The sequence below is a fragment of the Bombina bombina genome, chromosome 3, assembly GCF_027579735.1.
Source record: "Bombina bombina isolate aBomBom1 chromosome 3, aBomBom1.pri, whole genome shotgun sequence".
NCBI lineage: Eukaryota > Metazoa > Chordata > Amphibia > Anura > Bombinatoridae > Bombina > Bombina bombina.
The window spans coordinates 124,224,770-124,246,661 of record NC_069501.1 but is presented as its reverse complement, the minus strand read 5'-3'; positions in this window follow the sequence as shown (position 1 = coordinate 124,246,661).

The following is a 21,892-nucleotide window of genomic DNA, read 5'->3' as shown; positions in this document are numbered from 1 at the left end:
GGGTGCAACATGCGCACCAACGTACGCATGTTTGCACCTAGGCTTTTGGGAGACTAGGTATGTCTTCCATGAATTCTCAGAATGGGTTGATAAGCATATCATACTCTGGCTGAGGTTCGTGGACGACATCCTAGTTCTCTGGAAGGGAAATGAAAAGTATGTTCATGATTTTGTCGATATCCTGAATAAGAATGATCTGAATTTGTTCCTTACATACAGCATCAGTACAGAAAGTGCAATCTTTCTTGATTTAAAAATAACAAAACAAGATAACATACTACATACGAACATTCATCGCAAACAAACAGCAACAAATAGTTTGCTGCAGGCAAATAGCCATCACCCTGAGCCTCAGAAAAGAGGCGTGCCTATAGGCCAATTTCTAAGGCTTAAAAGATGTTGTTCTTCAACAAAAGTGTTTGAGGAACAGGCAAGAATAATGGCGGACAGATTTTTAGCAAGAGGCTACTCTCGAAAAATAGTCACAAAAGCATGGGTGAGAGCAAGGAAAACATGTAGAACTGATCTTTTATATTCCAAAAAGAAATCAAACAGTGATACACAAGTGAGATTAATTAAGGAATATAACTCGCACTGGAATAAATTAAAACATATCCTTAATCGCCATTGGCATTTATTATCTGACGATGCATCACTTCAGGGATGCATATCAGAGTATCCACTATTAACGGCTAGAAGGGCTCCAAGTATTAAAGATATGTTAGTCCATAGCGAGTTTAAAAGAGAGGAGACCAGTAATTGGTTAACAACAGCACAACACAAAGCAGGCAGTGTACCCTGTGGACACTGTGTTTATTGCCCGTTTGTTAAAAGATCTGCCACATTTAGCACTCCGACTAGGAGCAAAGTGTATTATGTAAGAGAGAGGATATCATGCACCTCTAAAAATGTAATATATCTGCTTAATTGTCCATGTCCCAAGTTCTATGTAGGGAAAACTACTAGAGAGTTCAAAAGTAGAATCCGTGAGCATAGAGACGATATTAAAAATGAGGACACAGATAGTCCAGTAGCAAGGCACTTTAAACTCCATCACAATTCAGATCATACGAAGTTGCAAATTATGGGAATTGAACAATTAAAAAAGAACAGACGGGGTGGCCATCTAGACAGAATAATTTTGCAGCATGAGTCAAGGTGGATATTTAGGCTGAATACCTTAAGTCCAATTGGTTTAAATGAAAAAATAGAGTTTGTATGTTTCCTGTAGTATCTTTCTGTACTTAAAGCTTTAAAGTATATAGAGATAAGACACAGCAAGTACATATGCTGATGTGCATATAGTGTTAACTTTAGATCAACATCCTTTGATTATAAAATGAAAGTGGTTATATCAAAGGTGAATCAAAGAAATCGACTCGGTATAACTATGTAGGTTATCAGAGTAAACTAAAAAGTAATTCTCCCAAAATATTATTATGTTGGTGTGATCAGCAAAATCAAATTTCAGTATATGGCCATAATAGTAATGGGTCTAGATTGAAAAGCTAATAGATCACTATGTTTCAAAAACCGGAGGGATCTATATGATATTGCAACATAATTCTGTGCCGTTATAAGCCATGGAACGCTGTTTGTAAATAGTGTAATTAGTAATGATCAGTTCCTTTTTTATGTGGTTTGACACCAGTTAGAAAAACATAATTTATGCTTACCTGATAAATTTATTTCTCTTGTAGTGTATCCAGTCCACGGATCATCCATTACTTATGGGATATTAACTCCTCCCCAACAGGAAGTGCAAGAGGATTCACCCAGCAGAGCTGCTATATAGCTCCTCCCCTAACTGCCATTACCAGTCATTCGACCGAAAACATGCAGAGAAAGGAAAACCATAGGGTGCAGTGGTGACTGTAGTTTAATGGAAAAATTACCTGCCTTAAAGTGACAGGGCGGGCCGTGGACTGGATACACTACAAGAGAAATAAATTTATCAGGTAAGCATAAATTATGTTTTCTCTTGTTAAGTGTATCCAGTCCACGGATCATCCATTACTTATGGGATACCAATACCAAAGCTAAAGTACACGGATGACGGGAGGGACAGGCAGGCTCTTTATACGGAAGGAACCACTGCCTGAAGAACCTTTCTCCTAAAAACAGCCTCCGAAGAAGCAAAAGTGTCAAATTTGTAAAATTTGGAAAAAGTATGAAGAGAAGACCAAGTTGCAGCCTTGCAAATCTGTTCAACAGAAGCCTCATTCTTAAAGGCCCAAGTGGAAGCCACAGCTCTAGTAGAATGTGCTGTAATTCTTTCAGGAGGCTGCTGTCCAGCAGTCTCATAGGCTAACCGTATTATGCTACGAAGCCAAAAGGAGAGAGAGGTAGCCGAAGCTTTTTGACCTCTCCTCTGACCAGAATAAACGACAAACAGGGAAGACGTTTGTCGAAAATCCTTAGTTGCCTGTAGATAAAATTTCAGGGCACGGACTACATCTAGATTGTGTAGCAGACGTTCCTTTTTTGAAGAAGGATTAGGACACAAAGATGGAACCACAATCTCTTGATTGATATTCCTGTTAGTGACCACCTTAGGTAGGAACCCAGGTTTAGTACGCAGAACTACCTTGTCTGAATGAAAAATCAGATAAGGAGAATCACAATGTAAGGCAGATAACTCAGAGACTCTTCGAGCCGAGGAAATCGCCATTAAAAACAGAACTTTCCAAGATAACAACTTGATATCAATGGAATGAAGGGGTTCAAACGGAACCCCCTGTAAAACATTAAGAACTAAGTTCAAACTCCATGGTGGAGCAACAGTTTTAAACACAGGCTTGATCCTAGCTAAAGCCTGACAAAAAGCTTGAACGTCCGGAACTTCTGACAGACGTTTGTGTAAAAGAATGGACAGAGCTGAAATCTGTCCCTTTAAGGAACTAGCGGATAAACCCTTTTCTAAACCTTCTTGTAGAAAAGACAATATCCTCGGAATCCTAACCTTACTCCATAAGTAACTCTTGGATTCGCACCAATATAAGTATTTGCGCCATATCTTATGGTAAATCTTTCTGGTAACAGGCTTCCTAGCCTGTATTAAGGTATCAATAACTGACTCAGAAAAACCACGTTTTGATAAAATCAAGCGTTCAATTTCCAAGCAGTCAGCTTCAGAGAAATTAGATTTTGATGTTTGAAGGGACCCTGGATCAGAAGGTCCTGTTTCAGAGGTAGCGACCAAGGTGGACAGGATGACATGTCCACTAGATCTGCATACCAAGTCCTGCGTGGCCATGCAGGCGCTATTAGAATCACTGATGCTCTCTCCTGTTTGATTCTGGCAATCAATCGAGGAAGCATCGGGAAGGGTGGAAACACATAAGCCATCCCGAAGGTCCAAGGTGCTGTCAAAGCATCTATCAGAACCGCTCCCGGATCCCTGGATCTGGACCCGTAACGAGGAAGCTTGGCGTTCTGTCGAGACGCCATGAGATCTATCTCTGGTTTGCCCCAACGTCGAAGTATTTGGGCAAAGACCTCCGGATGAAGTTCCCACTCCCCCGGATGAAAAGTCTGACGACTTAAGAAATCCGCCTCCCAGTTCTCCACTCCCGGGATGTGGATTGCTGACAGGTGGCAAGAGTGAGACTCTGCCCAGCGAATTATCTTTGATACTTCCATCATTGCTAGGGAGCTTCTTGTCCCTCCCTGATGGTTGATGTAAGCTACAGTCGTGATGTTGTCCGACTGAAACCTGATGAACCCCCGAGTTGTTAACTGGGGCCAAGCCAGAAGGGCATTGAGAACTGCTCTCAATTCCAGAATGTTTATTGGTAGGAGACTCTCCTCCTGATTCCATTGTCCCTGAGCCTTCAGAGAATTCCAGACAGCGCCCCAACCTAGTAGGCTGGCGTCTGTTGTTACAATTGTCCAGTCCGGCCTGCTGAATGGCATCCCCCTGGACAGATGTGGCCGAGAAAGCCACCATAGAAGAGAATTTCTGGTCTCTTGATCCAGATTCAGAGTAGGGGACAAGTCTGAGTAATCCCCATTCCACTGACTTAGCATGCACAATTGCAGCGGTCTGAGATGTAGGCGTGCAAAGGGTACTATGTCCATTGCTGCTACCATTAAGCCGATCACCTCCATGCATTGAGCTACTGACGGGTGTTGAATGGAATGAAGGACACGGCATGCATTTTGAAGCTTTGTTAACCTGTCTTCTGTCAGGTAAATCTTCATTTCTACAGAATCTATAAGAGTCCCCAAGAAGGGAACTCTTGTGAGTGGAAAGAGAGAACTCTTCTTTTCGTTCACCTTCCATCCATGCGACCTTAGAAATGCCAGTACTAACTCTGTATGAGACTTGGCAGTTTGAAAGCTTGAAGCTTGTATCAGAATGTCGTCTAGGTACGGAGCTACCGCAATTCCTCGCGGTCTTAGTACCGCCAGAAGAGCACCCAGAACCTTTGTGAAGATTCTCGGAGCCGTAGCCAATCCGAATGGAAGAGCTACAAACTGGTAATGCCTGTCTAGAAAGGCAAACCTTAGATACCGGTAATGATCTTTGTGAATCCGTATGTGAAGGTAAGCATCCTTTAAATCCACTGTGGTCATGTACTGACCCTTTTGGATCATGGGTAAAATTGTCCGAATAGTTTCCATTTTGAACGATGGAACTCTTAGGAATTTGTTTAGGATCTTTAAATCCAAGATTGGCCTGAAAGTTCCCTCTTTTTTGGGAACCACAAACAGATTTGAGTAAAACCCTTGTCCTTGTTCCGACCGTGGAACCGGATGGATCACTCCCATTAATAAAAGATCTTGTACGCAGCGTAGAAACGCCTCTTTCTTTATTTGGTTTGTTGACAACCTTGACAGATGAAATCTCCCTCTTGGGGGAGAGAATTTGAAGTCTAGAAGGTATCCCTGAGATATGATCTCTAACGCCCAGGGATCCTGGACATCTCTTGCCCAAGCCTGGGCGAAGAGAGAAAGTCTGCCCCCCACTAGATCCGGTCTGCCCCCCACTAGATCCGTTCCCGGATCGGGGGCCCTCGATTCATGCTGTCTTAGGGGCAGCAGTAGGTTTCCTGGCCTGCTTGCCCTTGTTCCAGGACTGGTTAGGTCTCCAGCCTTGTCTATAGCGAGCAACAGCTCCTTCCTGTTTTGGTGCAGAGGAAGTTGATGCTGCTCCTGCTTTGAAATTACGAAAGGAACGAAAATTAGACTGTCTAGCCTTAGGTTTGGCTCTGTCTTGAGGCAGGGCATGGCCTTTACCTCCTGTAATGTCAGCGATAATTTCTTTCAACCCGGGCCCGAATAAGGTCTGCCCTTTGAAAGGTATATTAAGCAATTTAGATTTAGAAGTAACGTCAGCTGACCAGGATTTTAGCCACAGTGCTCTGCGTGCCTGAATGGCGAATCCGGAATTCTTAGCCGTAAGTTTAGTTAAATGTACTACGGCATCTGAAATAAATGAGTTAGCTAACTTAAGGGCTTTAAGCTTGTGTGTAATCTCATCTAATGGAGCTGATTCAAGTGTCTCTTCCAGAGACTCAAACCAAAATGCTGCTGCAGCCATGACAGGCGCAATGCATGCAAGAGGTTGCAATATAAAACCTTGTTGAACAAACATTTTCTTAAGGTAACCCTCTAACTTTTTATCCATTGGATCTGAAAAGGCACAGCTATCCTCCACCGGGATAGTGGTACGCTTAGCTAAAGTAGAAACTGCTCCCTCCACCTTAGGGACCGTTTGCCATAAGTCCCGTGTGGTGGCGTCTATTGGAAACATCTTTCTAAATATCGGAGGGGGTGAGAACGGCACACTGGGTCTATCCCACTCCTTAGTAACAATTTCAGTAAGTCTCTTAGGTATAGGAAAAACGTCAGTACTCACCGGTACCGCAAAATATTTATCCAACCTACACATTTTCTCTGGTATTGCAACTGTGTTACAATCATTCAGAGCCGCTAACACCTCCCCTAGTAATACACAGAGGTTTTCCAGCTTAAATTTAAAATTTGAAATATCTGAATCCAGTTTGTTTGGATCAGAACCGTCACCCGCAGAATGAAGCTCTCCGTCCTCATGTTCTGCAAATTGTGACGCAGTGTCTGACATGGCCCTAATATTATCAGCGCACTCTGTTCTCACCCCAGAGTGATCACGCTTACCTCTTAGTTCTGGTAATTTAGCCAAAACTTCAGTCATAACAGTAGCCATATCCTGTAATGTGATTTGTAATGGCCGCCCAGATGTACTCGGCGCTACAATATCACGCACCTCCCGAGCGGGAGATGCAGGTACTGACACGTGAGGCGAGTTAGTCGGCATAACTCTCCCCTCGTTGTTTGGTGAAATATGTTCAATTTGTACAGATTGACTTTTATTTAAAGTAGCATCAATACAGTTAGTACATAAATTTCTATTGGGCTCCACTTTGGCTTTAGCACATATAGCACAGATATCTTCCTCTGAATCAGACATGTTTAACACACTAGCAAATAAACTAGCAACTTGGAAATACTTTTCAAGTAATTTACTATAATATGAAAACGTACTGTGCCTATAAGAAGCACAGAAAAAGTTATGACAGTTGAAAATTAATAAACTGAAAAGTTATAGCATCAAATCTTTGTAAAAAACACAATTTTAGCAAAGGATTTCTCCCATTAGCAAAGGATAACTAACCCTGATAGCAGAAAAAAAAAATAAAAAAAAAAATACAGAAATAAACGTTTTTTTTATCACAGTCAACTACAATCTCACAGCTCTGCTGTGAGTGATTACCTCCCTCAAAACAAGTTTTGAAGACCCCTGAGTTCTGTAGAGATGAACCGGATCATGCAGGGAAGACAATAAACTTCTGACTGAATTTTTTGATGCGTAGCAAAAGCGCCAAAAAAGGCCCCTCCCCCTCACACATAACAGTGAGAGAGATCAGTAAACTGTCATAAATTAAATAAAACGACTGCCAAGTGGAAAAAAATAGTGCCCAAAACATTTTTTCACCCAGTACCTCAGAAAATTAAACGATTTTACATGCCAGCAAAAAACGTTTAACATTAATAAATTGAGTGTTATTAAAAAGCCTGTTGCTAGTCCCTGCAAATTAGGCTAAAGTTTTATGCATACAGTATAATTCCAGTGAAGTGCCATTCCCCAGAATACTGAAGTGTAAAATATACATACATGACAGCCTGATACCAGTTGCTGCTACTGCATTTAAGGCTGAGTTTACATTATATCGGTATGGCAGAATTTTCTCATCAATTCCATTGTCAGAAAATAATAAGCTGCTACATACCTCTTTGCAGATTAATCTGCCCGCTGTCCCCTGATCTGAAGTTTACCTCTCCTCAGATGGCCGAGAAACAGCAATATGATCTTAACTACTCCGGCTAAAATCATAGAAAAACTCAGGTAGATTCTTCTTCAAATTCTACCAGAGAAGGAATAACACACTCCGGTGCTATTATAAAATAACAAACTTTTGATTGAAGGTATGAAACTAAGTATAATCACAACAGTCCTCTCACACATCCTATCTATTCGTTGGGTGCAAGAGAATGACTGGTAATGGCAGTTAGGGGAGGAGCTATATAGCAGCTCTGCTGGGTGAATCCTCTTGCACTTCCTGTTGGGGAGGAGTTAATATCCCATAAGTAATGGATGATCCGTTTACTGGATACACTTAACAAGAGAAATACAGTTTTGTTTTTAAGCTGTCACAATAAGCTAGCACTGCAATAAAGAGGGGGTGGACTTAGTAACCAATGGCAGTATAAAGTCCGATACACACCCCCTAAGTAACACATCTGATGAGGCCCCGATACTCAGCCCTATGTGGAAGGGGAGAAACGCGTCATGATTGAGTACGCACGGCAGGTGAACAGCTGAGAACAGAGCCAGCGGCATTCGGATTCAAAGAGAAATGCTGAAGAGTACATGGCGGTAAGCAAGTGAAGTAGCCAGCTGCAGCAATAAAGACTCTCACATCGATTCAATTGTAAAACAGGTACTGAGGAAAATGTCTTTTGTTTTGGCTTGAAAGTCTTGCAGCTGACAGCCGGGTCTGTCCTGCCAGGGTACATTGTGCGTTTTTCTCTTTAGAGACCGTATCTGCATCACTCACAAGTTTTTATCACAGTATGAAGTAACAAGTATGAACTTTGTAACCAAGCTGTCACATTGTATTGGTGTAAGGAAATCGAGTTCAGAACCAGAACGTGTTTATACACTTAAGAGCCTGGAAATTGAATATCCCCTTTGTTTGTAACAGCTGCAACTTTGGGGTCCCATAAAAAACATACGGATTATGAGATACAAATGTATAATTTTTCATCCCTCAGTTTAGAGTGTATTGCAAACTAAATAGTTGATACATTGTATATGGTTAACGTGAGAATGATACAGGATTGTTACTAATATAGTGAGCTGGCCAGCCTGTTCGAATATCTGTGTATTTTACTGGGTGTACATACCGCATTTAAGGTATAGGGTGGAGGGTAGACGTTCTGATTTTGTTTTTTTAGAGTCACATAGTAATAAAAATTCTGACCAACTAAGTGCGGCCTGTGTCCCTCTTTGATTGACCAATATTATTGCTCAATCCTTCTTTTATAATTGGTATTGTATATATATATATATATATATATATATATATATATATTCATCAAAAAAGGAATGGCACTCACTGGGTCTTTTATCCACAAGAATTTAATATGACGTTTCGGGGTCTCCCCCTTTATCAAATATACAAACACCCAAAACAAGTGAACTTACCCTTCCTTATGTACAAACTTTCTGACAATGTGAGCGCGCGAAGCTGCCAACAGCGCCCGGGAGTGTCTCCTCCCCCAGCCAGGGTTGCGCTACGTAACATCCGTAGCCATAGTAACCATGACGCTTGTACAGCAGGGTCTGCAAGTGAATAACAAAGAAACATAGATTACGGCTGAACAAGGCATATTCTGAACAAGTTAATGTTAGACCATCTTATATGTTATTTCTAACTCAATATATAATGCATACGGTCATCATCCCTAAGATATATATGTGGAAATATTAGCATTAATATCTGATTACCAATTAAATGATTGGGAAATTCAAAGCAATATGTTACAGAACTAAAAAGATATATACAATTGAGCATAAACATCTCTTATATAAAAAGTATTGACATCTGCTTTGAACAACAATTTCAAACTGTACATTATTACTCATTAAAGAACCAGTTCACTCAAAGTACAAAAACTCATTATCAGCAATATCGCATTAGTAAGTTAAGTTACAGAGAACACTAAATAATGATGTTCTGTGTAATATATTTTTTTTTTACCATTTTAATCAGCTTCTTTGTGTTGAAGCTCGACGACACTGGAACACCCAGATAAAAGGGTTGAGCTTACAAAACTCTCTTTACCCGCCCTGTGACCTATCAAATCATTGTATTCAATTCTATGCAAAATAGCTATTTTCTCTACTCTGCAGGCTCCATTGCAGAGAAGCGCGTGCACCGCAATCCAAGTTCATTGTAGCTTCCCACATACAAACTAAAAACTCACATTACATTACAGCTTATGCCTTGCGTAATTCACATTTTACATTGCTGTATTTACCTCCCGTAACAAACTTCTCACATTGCCAGTTAGCTCTGAAGGAATTGTCATTTTACATAGCTGTATTTACCTCCCGTAACAAACCTCTCACATTGCCAGTTAGATCTGAAGGAATTGTCATTTTACATTGCTGTATTTACCTCCCGTAACAAACCTCTCACATTGCCAGTTAGATCTGAAGGAATTGTCATTTTACATAGCTGGATTTCCCTCCCGTAACAAACCTCTCACATTGCCAGTTAGATCTGAAGGAACCAACTGCTCCTTGCTAAAAAGGATTGCTATTGTTAAAAAACAATTCTATTTGACAGATTTACTCTTGCAGTGATTCATTTCAAAAGTAGAAAATCAAGTTAGAAACAATCTGAAAAAATTAGATTAGAAAAAATTAGGAAAAAATTAGAAAAAATTATTGTTACTAAAAAAATTATTTTAGAAAAAATTCTATTAAGAAAAATTCTATTGAAAAAATTCTATTGAAAAAATTCTATTGAAAAAATTACCAGTTAAATGTCCACAACAAAGTCGGAAAAAATTGTCTCAGGACCCGAATGGCCAACCACCGGTCTGCAATTAAGAAGGCTATAGAAAAAGGAGATTCAGATCAGCCGGTGGCTAGGCATTTCACACAGGCCAAACATACCATCAAAGATTTGAAATACATCATAATTGACCATATACCACTGCTAACACGGGGAGGAGATAGAGGCAAATTATTGCTCCAACGCGAAGCAAGATGGATACATACGTTGGGCACAATGACCCCCCAAGGCCTTAACATCAACCTGGATTGGCACTGCTTTTTATGATTTTTTTTGTGAATCTTTTTGTGAATTTTTTGTGAACTTTTTCACCAACTACATCAATTGGAATTTTTTTTATCATTTCTTCTATATGGGTTCCTTTATTTTTCTAAATTTTATTTTTCCAAATTTTTATTATTTTTTCAAATTTTTCAATTTGTACAGTCTTTGTCTGGTGTTTTTGGCAAACCTTTTGGGTCAATATTTTTGACAAATAATCTTTCAGACATTATAATGGACAATTTTTTCCGACTTTGTTGTGGACATTTAACTGGTAATTTTTTCAATAGAATTTTTTCAATAGAATTTTTCTTAATAGAATTTTTTCTAAAAGAATTTTTTAAGTAACAATAATTTTTTCTAATTTTTTCCTAACTTTTTCTAATCTATTTTTTTCAGATTGTTTCTAACTTGATTATCTACTTTTGAAATGAATCACTGCAAGAGTAAATCTGTCAAATAGAATTGTTTTTTAACAATAGCGATCCTTTTCAGCAAGGAGCAGTTGGTTCCTAAGTAGTTTATTTAATGTGTACTAATGTACAGTTTGAAATTGTTGTTCAAAGCAGATGTCAATACTTTTTATATAAGAGATGTTTATGCTCTATTGTATATACCTTTTTAGTTCTGTAACATATTGCTTTGAATTTCCCAATCATTTAATTGGTAATCAGATATTAATGCTAATATTTCCACATATATATCTTAGGGATGATGATCGTATGCATTATATATTGAGTTAGAAATAACATATAAGATGGTCTAACATTAACTTGTTCAGAATATACCTTGTTCAGCCGTAATCTATGTTTCTTTGTTATTCACTCGCAGACGCTGCTGTACAAGCGTCATGGTTACTATGGCTACGGATGTTACGTAGCGCAACCCTGGCTGGGGGAGGAGACACTCCCGGACGCTGTCGGCAGCGTCACACGCTCACATTGTCAGAAAGTTTGTACATAAGGAAGGGTAAGTTCACTAGTTTTGGGTGTTTGTCTGTATATTTGATAAAGGGGGAGACCCCGAAACATCATATTAAATTCTTGTGGATAAAAGACCCAGTGAGTGCCGTTCCTTTTTTGATGAATATATGCAACATTACTGAGCACCCTGGGCATTTGAAACGATATTTGAGGATACCTGGAGTGCTTTACCAAATTCTTGATGACTACATGTTTTATTGTTTAGCACCCGGCCAATGAATACAAACGGACATTGTTTTTAAGGGAGCACGCTTTAACACTGGGTTGCACTATTTTGCACAAAGGTTAGCTGTATTTTAATACACTAACTTAATTTTCAATATGGCTGATAATATGGAGGAGGAGGCTATAGAGGACACTGAGATTAAAGGGGCTAAATAATTATTTTACACTGAGGAAGATGCCTCAAGAATTTGATTTGCTGCTATCCCTCAAAAGGCATTAATTATGCAAACCACACAACTCTATGCAAAATTGGCAAAATTAAAGACGAAAGAGCAAGATTTGATTCTGCATGGATCTTTTTTTCAGAGTACCATCGCAAGAAATTTATACCCAGAGGATTCAGGATAAGGAATACCCCTACAATATGGAGGAATAATCCTGGATTCTGCACGAAATGGTGTAACATTTTAAATAAATGTTCTCTGGACCTATTACTATTAGTAATAGAAGAAGTTACAAGATTGCTAGAAATAAATAAAACAGAGATACAAAAATTTGAAGAACTACATCTTGATACACTACGTGCCGAAGAAGATAAAAATTGGATCAATAAATTAAAAGAGGAAGTAGATAAATATGAATCTGAGCTTATTGCATTTAAAAATAAAAAACTTGAGGATGTCACCAATGATTACAAAAACAAAATAATATACAGATGGCTATTGAGTCCTGAAGAACGGATTCAATACCGTGCGAATAGACCTTGGAGACAAAGGTACAATAGAAGGAAACCTACTGGTACCGTGGATACATCTGGCAATAGCTCAGATTTTGATAATGCACATATAACCTCCAATACCCAAGAAAGCAACCGACAAGGAATTGTGACCCATTCAAAAAACACGGAAGGTCGAGGCAGCATACCAGGAAGGGGGGGGTTTCGGCAGACCCCCAAGAATGCACCGGAGAGGGAGCAGAACACAAATCTAATTATAAACCTCAGTGAACACATCCTCACCAAAGATGAGACCAATGTTTTGAACAAGGGTCTTTCGTTCGTACCCTCTACAAGGGCAAATGATTTTGATTTATAATTATATGTGGATATACAGAAATTTACCAGAAATGAGGAAAGGGGTCTTAAAAAACAAGGATCTTTTGATCCCCAGACCAACAATGCCTCAATCAAAACCTTTAATTGTCTAATGATTGACAAATCAACTGAGATTACATCACGGAATACACCACACAGAAACAACCATTCCAAAGGTGAGAGGGCAGCACTAAAATCTATACAAGAGAATAATGACATTGTTCTGCGTGAAGCTGATAAAGGAGGTGCCGTGGTTTTCATGAATTATAGAGACTATAGAGAGGAAGTGCTGCAGCAACTTGGAGACCAGACCACATACAAATGTTTGAATGGGGACCCAGTGATACAATTCAAAAAACAGATCGATGAACTAACTAGTGATCTACTAACAAGTAATTGTATTGACAAAAATCTAAGGGAGTATATGGTCACAGACCACCCTAGAACACCTGTAATGTACATGCTCCCCAAGGTACATAAAAGTCTGGAGAAACCACCTGGCCGACCTATAGTCTCTGCTATCAATTCAATTCTACAGCCTATAGCGACATACCTGGATAAGATTCTACAACCACTGGTACGCAATACGGCTTCATTCCTTCTGGACTCCACGAGTATGATTCAACTCTTACTCCAACAACCAGAAATAGATGAGGATACTATACTGGTGACCCTGGATGTCACATCCCTTTATACGGTAATCCCCCATGAGGAAGGGATCAGGGCAGTAAGAAATCATCTACAAGACTACCCGTACATAGGACCCAGTATTAATGCCTTGACCGAGCTTCTCAAAGTCTGCCTAGAACTCAACTACTTTCGTTTCAAAAAGGACTTCTACCTTCAAATTGCTGGAACAGCCATGGGGTCCAATGTGGCCCCATGTTATGCAAATTTGCTCATGACAGAACTGGAAAAAAAGAAGACGGACCTCTTCAGGGATACAAGAATATCCTCTTTCCATAGATACATAGATGATCTGTTTTTTCTATGGCATGGATCGGAGGCTGATTTGGTGCGTTGGACCGAGGAACTGAATGATGTTCACGTAACAGTAAAATTCAAAATAACATACAGCAAGAATACGGTAGACTTTTTGGATCTACGGATTTATAAAAAAGAGGGTAGAATATGTACAACACTCTACTCCAAGGATACTGACCAAAATTTGATATTACATGTGACTAGCTGTCATCCACCAAGTTTAAATAAGCACTGCCAGTATCACAATATAAAAGAACTATAAGAAATAACACAGATCCACTGCTTAAAACTCAACAACTACTGGAAATGGAAGCGAAGTTCAGACTGAGGGGCTACCAAAAAGATGTATTGAAAGAGTGCAAAGACAGAGTCTCCCATTTGACTCAACAGAATGCCCTGGGAACCCAACAGTACAACAAAGAGAAAGAAAAGATGACCTTTATCACCACATTTACATTGGGCAACAATGACTTTGTGCAGAAATTAAGAGAAAATTGGTTACTACTATCGTCAGATAAGGAACTACCTTTTCAAAAGATGGACCCCCCAAGAGTGGGATATCGGAGAGCTCAATCTTTAAGAGATCGCTTGATAAAAATCAGATCCAAGAAGCTGTTATACAAAAGATACATGGTTACGCAGCAAAGCAGGATGTCTCAGATGTTTGGGCTGCACAACCTGTAATGGGTTGACTACAGGCAGCACATTTAACCATCCTTACCAAACAAAGACATTTCCAATAAAATTTAGAGTAACCTGTACTACCAAATTCGTTATCTATCTCTTGCACTGCATCTGTGGTCTTTTTTATGTTGGGAAGACGGTAGATGATCTCACGACCCGAATGGCCAACCACCGGTCTGCAATTAAGAAGGCTATAGAAAAAGGAGATTCGGATCAGCCGGTGGCTAGGCATTTCGCACAGGCCAAACATACCATCAAAGATTTGAAATACATCATAATTGACCATATACCATTGCCAACACGGGGAGGAGATAGAGGCAAATTATTGCTCCAACGCGAAGCAAGATGGATACATACGTTGGGCACAATGACCCCCCCAAAGCCTTAACATCAACCTGGATTGGCACTGCTTTTTATGAATTTTTTTGTGAATCTTTTTGTGAATTTTTTGTGAACTTTTTCACCAACTACATCAATTGGAATTTTTTTTTATCATTTCTTCTATATAGGTTCCTTTATTTTTCTAAATTTTATTTTTCCAAATTTTTATTATTTTTTAAATTTTTTTAATTTGTACAGTCTTTGTCTAGTGTTTTTGGCAATCCTTTTGGGTCAATATTTTTGACAAATAATCTTTCAGACATTATAATGGACAATTTTTTCCGACTTTGTTGTGGACATTTAACTGGTAATTTTTTCAATAGAATTTTTTCAATAGAATTTTTTCAATAGAATTTTTCTTAATAGAATTTTTTCTAAAAGAATTTTTAAGTAACAATAAATTTTTCTAATTTTTTCCTAACTTTTTCTAATCTAATTTTTTCAGATTGTTTCTAACTTGATTATCTACTTTTGAAATGAATCACTGCAAGAGTAAATCTGTCAAATAGAATTGTTTTTTAACAATAGCGATCCTTTTTAGCAAGAAACAGTTGGTTCCTAAGTAGTTTATTTAATGAGTAATAATGTACAGTTTTCAAAGCAGATGTCAATACTTTTTATATAAGAGATGTTTATGCTCAATTTTATATACCTTTTTAGTTCTGTAACATATTGCTTTGAATTTCCCAATCATTTAATTGGTAATCAGATATTAATGCTAATATTTCCACATATATATCTTAGGGATGATGACCATATGCATTATATATTGAGTTAGAAATAACATATAAGATGGTCTAACATTAACTTGTTCAAAATATGCCTTGTTCAGCCGTAATCTATGTTTCTTTGTTAGTCACTCGCAGACGCTGCTGTACAAGCGTCATGGTTACTATGGCTACGGATGTTACGTAGTGCAACCCTGGCTGGGGGAGGAGACACTCCCGGACGCTGTCGGCAGCGTTGCATGCTCACATTGTCAGAAAGTTTGTACATAAGGAAGGGTAAGTTCACTTGTTTTGGGTGTTTGTCTGTATATTTGATAAAGGGGGAGACCCCAAAACATCATATTAAATTCTTGTGGATAAAAGACCCAGTGAGTGCCGTTCCTTTTTTGATGAATATATGCAACATTACTGAGCACCCTGGGCTTTTGAAACGATATTTGAGGATACCTGGAGTGCTTTACCAAATTCTTGATGACTATATATATATATATATATATATACACACACACAAATTATAAATATATATACATTTATACACACACACACACACATACAGTATATATATATATATATATATATATAATTTGTTTCCATTTTTTAATGTGCCCCCTTGATTAAACACTGGCCCCACCTTGCCCCCCCCAGTAAAATATGTCTAGAACCGCCACTGTATATAAGTGTGAAAGAGTAACACTATCTGATCTGTAGATCTGTGTACATCTAGATCTTTGTGTGTTGCATTTTTACGCTGATGAAGCCGGTGCAGAAACAAAACAAATGCCTCTGCCTGCAGCTATATTGCTGATATTTTGCCCGTGCCTAATTACAGGCATCTTTCTGTGCAAATAGCCACCCGACTAGAGTGTCAATCCAAACTCAATCATAGAGCTGCTGAATAAAAGCTCCAATCTTTTGTCCAAATGCTCATCTTTCTCAGATATGCTAGTCTCATAGACGGTTCTGCAATGCTCCAAGGTAAACATTTTGGAGTACTCCATCAATTTTGTGTGTATGAACTATGGAAACTATGGATTTTTTTTAACCTTTTTAAAATGCTGTATCAAATTAAAGCAAAGACTTGGCTCTTTGACTAGACTTTCCAAGCAAACACTTCCATTAGGGTTGCCACCTCGGCCATGTTTTCCTGGACACATGTATTGAGCCTCGGGACATCACATTAGAAGTGCTGATGAACAGCACAATACATGGGGTCGATCCGATATAGATTGTAGTTTGCGGCGCAAGCGAGGTAACCCGCGTCGCCCGCAGTTTCAGCTCGCAACTCTAGCTATCCAATATTCAGCGCCGTTAGATGCTAAACTGGCGTAAGTAAGAAAAACCGGCGAGCAGGCAAAATGTGCGCAAATACACATTTTAGTCGTCGCAAGTACTTGCGCCTGTATTTTGTTCACGTAAACTCTCAATAAAGTGTAGTTTTATGCAAATTAGCCTACGACTCGTAAAAAATAACGCCAGTTCTAAGAGATGCGCCACGTAATGACAAGATTCAAAATTCATACTTAAACCCCTGCGCAGCCGCCATTTTCTTTAGTGTGTTTGGTTGGTTCTTGGAGCTACAGCACACTACAGTGAGTAGGAGAAAGTCGTTAGAGTAGAGAGAGAGGCGCATTGCATAATATTTAGTTAGGTCGGATTTGGAGGATTTGATAAGCTTGTACATTTACTGTCACTTTTTTACATATTGCACACATTTTGCATACACACATATACAAAATACATAACACTTTTTTTTGATAACACCTTACACATTTTATTTATCTTTTACAGTTTGAAAGGCTGATTGTCTGGTTGTGATTGTGTGTGATTGAAGTGGGAGTGAGTGTGTGAGTGTGTGTAGTGTGAGGATGTCAGGGAGAGCTAGGGCTGGGGGGAGGAGGGAAGGGGAGTTGCAGGGAGAAGATTATGGACAGGAGGAGCAGCAGGGTCCCCGTCAGGGAGTGAGCGGAGTGGGGAGAGGGAGAGCCAGAAGGGAGGATGGGAGTGGGGTTGCCCCAAGGCCAGGCACACTTAGAAGAGGGATAGAGGGTGCACATGGGGATAGAAGGGGGGAGGAGGGAGAGGATAGGGAGGAACCCACACCAGGGACATCCCAGGGAGGGAGCCAGGCGGCCCAGGACGAGGAGAGTATGAGGTGTCCTAACTTCAGTTTTGCAGAAAACCTCGCTCTAGTCCAGGCTGTCCTGGAGAACCATACTGCCCTCTTTGGACAAGAGAAGGGCAAAGGAGTTGCCCGTAGGCGTAAAGATGCTTGGCAGAAGGTGGTGGAGGCCGTCAATGGTGTGTCCCAACAGAGGAGGAATGTGGATGGCCTAAAGAAGAGGTGGAATGATTGTAAGAGGAGAGTCAAGGAGAAGATGGGCCAGGAAGCAATGTCCCAGAGGGCAACAGGAGGTGGGCCTCACTATGAGGCGGAATACAACGAGTGGCAGGAGCTGATTCGTAGGTCCCTGAGCGTCACAGCAGTCCGTGGACTTCCAGGGGCTCATGACTCAGGGGCTGCAACATCAGCACAGCATGCTGGTGAGTAACATCCCACACACCAGTATTATATGTATTTGAGTTATAACATCCTATATTGTCACACATTCATGTACACAATGATGAGCATGGTATTTTGCTTACTAACAACAAAATATACAATGAGATTTAACATTAAAGGGGCATGAAACCCAAATAATTTTATTTAATTATTCAGATAGAGAATACAGTTTTCAACAACATCCCAATTTACTTCTATTATCTATTTTTCATCATTATTTTCATAATCTTATTTTATTAAATATCAATGCACATGGGTGAGGCAATCACACGAGGCATTGATGTGCAGCCACCAATCATCAGCTTATGAGCCTATCTATAAATGCTTTTCAGCTAAGAATATCAAGAGAATGAAGCAAATTAGCTAATGGAAGTAAATTACAAAGTTGTTTAAAATTGCATGCTTGGCTAGCTGAATCATGAAAGAATAAAAATGGGTTGCATGTCCATTTAATGCTACTTAACACATTGAAATTCATGATATGAGGTGGAATAGTGAAATACTAACATGTCTCAGAGTAACACAGGCCACAAGCCACATGTAGACTTTTCAGTAAATGGACACTATAGTCATCACAAACATAGTGTCACTTAAAGAACACATTTTCTCCATCACTGACATGTACACAGAACTATTATATGAAGCACATACATGTATACTTTGCATATTAAAACCCATCATATCACAAATCTCAATGTGCACATGCATGTTATAGAGTTTGACATGAGAATGTGGATAGGCCCTAGCATGTACATTGTATGCCCACATGGATATATATCTGACTGTACTAATCCCTCTCATCATTTGACTCCTCCACAGAACCTCCAGTCACCAGGGTGCCAACGCCCATGCATCTCCCTCCAACACCGGATCAAAGTATTTCTCCACCTCGACCACCGGTCCAGAGAGTCCAGCAGGAGTATGCCAGGCATGACATGTGTTGACTGCCTCAATTGAGAATCCCAATGTTATGCCGCCTGCATTACAGGAGGATACCTGGCAGGAGCCCTGGCCGGAGGAATATTCCTTTGGCTTGGAGGGGGAGCCAAGCCAGCCCCGAAGGGTAGATGTCTTTACCCCCCCACAAGAATATCATGCCACTCAGGGATTCTACCAGCAGGCTTAGTGGATGCACACCAGCAGCCAATGGGACTATCAGTCCATCCGGACATCTGAGATTCCGGGGCCTGCACCCCCAGCTGAGATTCCGGGGCCTGCACCCCCAGCTGAGATTCCGGGGCCTGCACCCCCAGCTGAGGATCGAGAAATGGAACCAGTGCCTATAGTCCCTGCTGGGGAAGAGCCCATGGATCCACTGACTTCTGCCATGGGTGAAGAATACATTTCCCTACAGAGGAGGCAAACATTGACCTGTGAGAGTCTAACGTCAACCTGCGAGAGAATGCAGAGGGACCAACGCAGGTTCCATAGGAGCCAACAGCGATTACAACAGCGTTCCAGTGAGCTGCAAAGGGACATGGCAGCATCTGTAACTGCTATGGTACAAAACCAATCACAAATGCTGAGAATCATTTCCGACATGCAAATCCAGAGTGACCACAGATGGAGGGAACAGAACCAACTGTTGGGTGTGTTGGTGGAGCATTTCACCCACCAGCAGGACATCGCCTCAAGCATCTCATCTGTGACCAGCACTCCTACTGGATCCATACAACCCAGGAGAGGCAGGAGACCCACTCCAGGCCCCTCAGCCCCCTCATCTAAGAGGCCTAAAAGAAAATAAATCTTGTTCTATTTCATCCTAAATCTTGTCCTCTGTTATTTACCATATAATTGTCATCCACATCCATGTGAGGTGTGTTTTAGTACAGTAATATTGTTAAAACATATAATAATACCTGTGTTGAAATGGGCAAAAAGGTATTATTATCATGTTTCTGACATATTCCTGTTCGATAAACCACATCACATAGTTGTGTATGAAAGGTACATATAGTAATATTCACTTCTAAGATGTAAATCAAGGTTTCTCACATCCAATATAAATTGACACGTTGGTATATATAACTAATAATGTATTTAAAGAAGGTGTGAACATAAGGTATAAATATCCATTATCCTCATTCTTAATGATAGTGAACTAAACATGAATGAAACAAATGAGAAATATACAGTAATTAGGGTTGTTAAAGGGACATGAAAGCAAAATGTTTTCCTTCATGATTTGTAAAGAGCAGACAATTATAAACAACTTAATAATTTGCTTCTATTATTTATGTTGCTTCATTCTATTGATATTCTTTGCTGAAAAGCATATCTAGATATGCTTGGTAGCTGCTGATTAGTAGCTGTATATAGATGCCTCCTGTGATTGTTTCACTGTGTGCATTGCTATGTCTTCATTAAAGTATATCTAAAGAATAACTGAAAATAGGTAATCAAAGTAAATTGGAAGGTTTTTTAAAATTATATTCTCTATCCCTAATCATGAAAGAATATGTTTGGGTATAGTGTCCCTTTAAGGGAAGGGGGTTGGGATGTAGTAGTTTCACTTACATGCAGTGGAAATCCGAAGTTTGAAATTCTGCAAGACATGATATATACACATGCAATGGTTGGTGAGGTACTGTCAAACATCATAATACATGTGAATGTTACGGTTTACTGTACTTATGAATAAGTAACTTACAGGTGAAGTATTCCCGGATGACATAATCCCTCACTTCATTCCCCCTCAGTGTCCCCCTGTCCACATCCTCAGGTACAGGAACCAGCTGCTGCTGCTGCTCTGGGTCAATGTACCCCAACAAACGTGTGTCCACAGCAATGTTGTGTAGAATACAGCAAGCATTGACAATGGAACACACTTTGTTGGGGTTATACTGTAGTGCTCCGCCTGTAACATCCAGACACCTGAACCTGGTTTTTAATAGGCCAAAGCTCCTTTCAATGACATTCCTTGTTCTTATGTGTGTCTCCTGGTACCTGAGTTGTGGCTCTGTAATGGGGTGCACCAAGGGGGTTAATAGCCATGGTCTGCAGCCGTACCCTGCGTCACCTGTCATGTAACATATGTGTTTGGATTACTACAGGTACATCATGTGCTTTAAAGGGACACAACATGAATTTCATATAAAAGATAGATTTAATAAAAACATTAAATTTGTGCATTATAAGCAATCTACTTTTATGCCAGTATTAGTCTTGACCAAAAATCTATTTTAAAGGACCAGTCAACACAGTAGATTTTCATTATCAAAAAATGCAAGATAACAAGACAATGCAATAGCACTTAGTCTAATATCAAAGTTATTTTTTATGACAATTTAAAGTGTTATGTATTTTGAAACTCCCCCTGTACCATGTGACATCCATCAGCCATTCACAAATGCATACACACTTATTCTTGCACATGGTCAGTAGGAGCTGGTGACTCAAAAATATAAAAGATACAAATACTGTGCACATTTTGTTAATGGAAGTAATTTGGAGAGTTTATTAAAGTCCTATCTGAATAATGAAAGTTTAATTTATACTAGACTGTCCATTTAATAAGAACCTGCAATTGTTATCAGCTTTATAATTTACTTAGATTAGATCATTTTCTCCATTGTATAGATAACTTTTGCTGACAAGCATATTAGATATGCTCAATAGCTGCTGATTGGTGGCTGCACATAGAAGCCTCATATGATTGGCTCATCTATGTGCATTGCTATTTTTAAAAAAAAAGATATCTAAAGAATAAATAAAATGAGATAATAGAAGTGAATTGTAATGCTGTTTAACATTGTATTCTCTATCTGAAACATGAGATTAAAATTTGTGTTTAGTGTCCCTTTAGTAGAAATATACAGACAGAATGAAGGTACTCACCAAGCAGCCATCCTCCAGAGAGTGTTCCATTTTCAAACATATTGAATAAGGAGGTCTGGCGCAGGATGTAGGAATCATGTGCACTC